Source organism: Condylostylus longicornis, unplaced genomic scaffold (assembly GCF_029603195.1).
Source record: "Condylostylus longicornis isolate FDR11 unplaced genomic scaffold, ASM2960319v2 ptg000040l, whole genome shotgun sequence".
Classification (NCBI taxonomy): Eukaryota; Metazoa; Arthropoda; class Insecta; order Diptera; family Dolichopodidae; genus Condylostylus; species Condylostylus longicornis.
This window is the reverse complement of record NW_026578009.1, coordinates 6,835,462-6,840,980: the sequence shown is the minus strand read 5'-3', so window position 1 is coordinate 6,840,980 and position 5,519 is coordinate 6,835,462.

Sequence of the window (5,519 nt, the reverse complement as noted above, 5' to 3'; positions counted from 1 at the left end):
AAAATTTGTAAATAATTAAAAGAACACTCAAATTCTAAAGTGTGTACCAATATCCTTAAATTTCAAATTCTTATATTAAAAATGTTAAAATTTTTTTAAATATTTTTACAATTTTATAATTTTTATTTATTTTAACAGTTAAAGATCACTTTTGCTATATTGTACACAAAAAACTGTTACAAATTATTTGTTTTTTTTTATTAAAAATATTCTTCAGAACCTCTTCAGTACAAGTTCTTTAATAAAATAAATTCACTTTTTTAGTCCATGTTTTCATAATATATTTTTCTAGATATAGCGCTTGTATAATTGCACACCCTTAACAGTAATGTTCTTTAGAGAAATTCACATTTTATTTGGGAAGAACGAAAAAAAATTTACTGAACCGTAACACCGGTAAAGAATATCCATTAGGTAACATCCAAAAGGTCAGAAAATTTTCTTAAGTTTATGTGGTAAAAATACCACATTTAATTAAAAACTGTATCATTTACATATTCGAAAGTAACAAAACATACAACAAAAACGAAAACAAAATTGGAGCGTCACTGATGCGTAAAGTCATCGTCGTCTTGTTGTTTTTTTTTATTTTGGAATAAGTGTTACACTAAGATTATTAATTTAAGAATTTTACATTTTGCATATATAAAAATAAAATTCCAGGTGAACTATGCAGGTGAGAATATCTTCTTTAAAAAACACTTCTTCTATATTGTTTTTATTATAAAAATTTTCTATTATCCTTTTTTTATTATTTAATTTTTTAACCGCGAAAAAAATCCTTCAAAATTCACACATTTATAATTTTGTTTTTTCTTACAGCTGCTTATTAAACCTACTCTGTGAATGTTTCAATTAAAACTAAAACTTTAAAAATTATTACTTAGTGATAGAAGTCACCGTTAACTGGTAATTTCTGTAAAGGTAAACGAAAATAAACAAAAAATGCAAATGAAAAACAATGTAAAAAAAATAAAAATAAAAACAAAATTCACTGAATGAACGATATGTGGCTATGATTGTTGCTGACTTCATGAAATAAATACATACATACATTCGTACATATAAGATAATGTTTTGCCACTGTTTTCTTGTGTGCTATGGATACTTGAAATTATATTATTGTTTGAATTTCATATTCGTTGTCTATGGTTGAACGTTTATGCTTTATACTTTGTGTAAAAATATTGTTATAGTAAAAAAATTTTCCTAAATTTCAATTGTATAAGTGTAAGAAAAAAAGAATTATTAAAGAAAAATTATGTGCTCGTACTTCAATTTAAAGATTCAAATGCAAATACAATATAGATAGTATTTGTATAGATATATGTAGTAAACAATATTATACTATGGGAAATCATCGATCCGTAGCCATTTAATATAATAAAGTATTAAAATTAGCAGCTTTTAAAATTGCATACACATTATGTACAAGTCCCATATTATAATTGTTTGTCGTAATATATTAAGGTTTAACATTACACCAAACTAGTCCTGTTTAAGAGTTATAGGCTTCTACATACGCAATCACTTTCTATCAACAAGAGATTCATATTCCTATGCGACAGTTCCAAATTGAAACTGAATTATTTATTTTAAAAATTCCAAATATTTTAAATGATTGTTTCATTTACAGACGAGGCAAGACAAATTTTTATTAACGTCCTTGTATTCACATTTCGAAAGTCGATTTTCATCCGATATTATAATTGATTGTTATGTACTGGTACTTGTTGTTCACACCGTATCATGATTATTTTTTTCTTTTTAAAAATAATTGCGCTTAATCAGAATCCACTTGCTATAAAAGTAAGAAATAAAACAAAATTTTCTCGAAGATGCTCGAATTGATATGACTTAGACTAGTACGTATGTTTAGTTATTTTATTGTACACACATTATATGTATATGCATTATTCTTCATTCAAAAAATTTTTAATTCAATAAAAGTTACAATACTAATTCACAAATTTTATAGTTCATATATAAATTACTATAAGATCATATTGCAGTACAATTCATATTACAATTTTTATATATGAAAATTCTTAATCCTGACCTTTATATTATCTCTGATGAAAACTGATATGATACGATATTCAAAAATCTAGATTATGTTATTTAATTCTTGTCTTTTATTGTGTAAGTAAGTAGTGTTTACCTTTAATAATTTTAGATGTTACTCTAATTTTTTGTTTCATATTTAATTATATAATTATATATCTATACATATATCATTTGCATAATATGCAAATCTCATAATCTCATTTTATATATTGCAATATATAATATTGTAGTATTACAAAGGTATACATAATACATATAATAATAAAACACATCATATGGGTTTATTTAGCAACAATTTCAAGTTAGTAATCTTAAACAAAATATGCTTATAAATTATTTGCTCTATTAATTTGATAATTTTTGAAATTCAATGAGAATAAATTCCTCTTCTTTCACATCTGATAACTAAAATTTTGAAATATTTTGATAATTAATTATAATTTAATAAATATTTTGAGTTTATCGGTAATAATCATAGAAAATGGTATATAAATGATTTTAAGATAATAAGCTATAATTATAGCTTTTAAGATATGTGAAGCATTTGCAGTAATTAAAATTTTCATAGCAATATTTTGTTTAAGAAGTTTTAAAAAATTATTTGCTCTCTATAAGAAATATCCTTTAATTTTAACATTAAGAAATTTCAAATGAAATTCATATAATAAAATTGAATTATTCATAAAATTGAATAATGTTGAATTTTAAATCATAAATTAAGAATTCATCTACTTACATAATAATCTCGCCTTTTGATGAATTGAAAAAAACTAATTCATTTCTATAAATTAAAGGTTTTCAATTAGGCTTAAGTAAGTCAATACTAAATTATGAGTAGAATTTAAAAACACTAAGAAAAAACTAGAAAAATAAAAATTTTATTCTTAGTAGACATTCCTTTTCAGTTAATCTCTATGGAACTCATTTCAAGCAGTAATTTTTATTTTATCCCTAGAGACGTTTCAGTTATCTGGTATTAAAAGCATAAGTCCAAACACTCGCGAACGCTTTACATAATATGATAAATGTAAAAAAATCATTTGTTGATACAAAAAATCTAAAAAATTTTATTTTCTGATAGAACAAAAATTTCATTTCTGCTTTCAATTTATATTAGATTAAACATTTGTATAAAATTAAATTATCCTTACATTAAGATTAAGATCAATAATTGGGCCATTAATGTTATTATTCTTAATTATTATTATAATTATTATTATTACTTTTATTTTGAATTTCAGCTTTTTAAGCTACAGTTTACTTGTTTAGTTCCACCCCTTGAAATGTAATCACTGTAACAATGTTCATTAACCTTATATGCACTACAAAATTTTTTCCTGAATTTGATTGAGAAATTTTCTAATATTCAATAACCTGCAGTGCGAGCCGTACCTATTTAATTCATTAAATTAAATTTATTTTAAATTCAAGCGGTTCGTTTGCATCTCCTCAATAAGTCAATGTAATTCTAAATTGAACGAATATATTCATTGAACTATGAACAAGTAAGTTTATCTACATTAAGATTGAAATATGAGTAAACAGCACAGTTCGAAAACAAAAAAAAAATAAAACGTGTCAAAAGTATTGTTTGCGAGATTTATGAACTTCTAACAATTTTGTTTCTAAAAACATTTTTTTTAAATATTTTTAATATTGTTGAAATCAATTTTATGTTTTAATAAACTTAGTTTACAGCTTACTTATCAAACACAAAACATTTTTTCATTTATAAATTTCTCTAAAATGTACAAAATTTTTGATATAATTAAATTCAATTTTTTTTTGCATTGTATACTAATATAGAAATTAATATTTTTAATTACGATTAAAACAGAAGAAAATATGTAAAAAGAAAAACGCCCGTTCCACTAAATTAGTTTCAGTTTACTTGATCTTATAGTTCACAAACCATTTCATGCAAATTTTTACTCAGTTTTCACTATTTTTATACACTCTTCAAGAATCGGTAATTATTTAAAAAAACAAATGAAGTAAGTAAAAGTTTTTCACTTAAAAAATTGAAAGCAATGTTAATAATCTCGTTTTTAGTTTACCAGGCTCGAACAATTTGCCGAAATTGCATAAAAAACATTTTGAATTAATCTGTAACATAACGTTATTATAATACAAATATGATGAATTTTTAGACTTAATGGTATTCCGAGTTAAATTTTCGGTATAATTGCTTCTTAATTATCGACTTAATATCAATGTGAACATGTACGACAAAATCTAAGATCAAATCTATAATAGAGTCTGGTGACTGTTTACATATCAGACCGAAATTATTTGATGGAGCTTATAACTTAAGTCAAACTTTGACAATTTGCTATGAAAATTATACCTATAATAAAAATCAGTTGATCGCTGCTCAAAACTTTGACAAAAAATTAATTGTAAAGGAATAGAGTAATTTCTATTAATTGCCGTTGCCAGTCAGACAAACAGATCTTATATCAAACAGAGTTAACATATATACGACTTTCATCAGACTCATCATATTAAATCATAGAAAAGACAAGTTTTAGCAATTTTTAAGAAGAATTGAGTGTATTTTACTTCTTGTATTTTTGCTTTTTAGTTTTTTTTTATTTTAAAATTTGACATTTGAGAAAACGAAGAAAAAAAGGCAAAATTATTCCGACATTTGGAGAGTAAAGTAAGCACTTCTACAAAATTTTAAAAATTTTCATGAAAGTCGACATTACTTTTCTCTGTCTGCAAGTCAAAATTTGCAGAATTCGAAAAATATCAACAAAAGCAGCAGTTACAGCAATAAACGTCAATAAATTTCATTAATGTCAACAATAATAAACGTAACTAAATTTTAAATCTTTCTCTAATAAAGCAATTTTCATTAATTTTTATTTACATAGTTTTCTTTTCCTATTTTTTGATCTTCTTGTTAAAAAAAGTTTAAATTTTTGCCAGCCATAAAATATTTCATTATTTTTGTTTGACAAACGTTTAGATCTTTTAGAGTTTTATTTTAAAAATACTCCAGTAAAGCAATCTTATTGTTGGCATTTTAAATTTAATAAAAATATGTGTATAGTATGCATTTGTTCTACATGGCATAGATCACTTTCTTTTACAAATTTACTTACAATATTTTATGTTCATCATCATCATTATAATTTTTTATTTACATACTTATACAAATTGTAATTTTTGTTTTTTAACTTGTTCTTTAATAAAGTATTGAAAAACTTAGACAATCTTAAATTGATAATGATCTGGTCTATTAATTTTAATTTCCCTGGTATACAAAATTACAATTTAAATCTGAATATTATAGCAGTCTAGCTATAATATTAAAAATTGTCTAATTGAATTATTAATTTGTTTTTAATTATATAAGCAAAATGAAAAGTTATATTTCATGCTTAGGATGAGGCTAATATTTTGTCTCTTTTCAATTTTTCGAAATAATAACTTTTAGATATTTC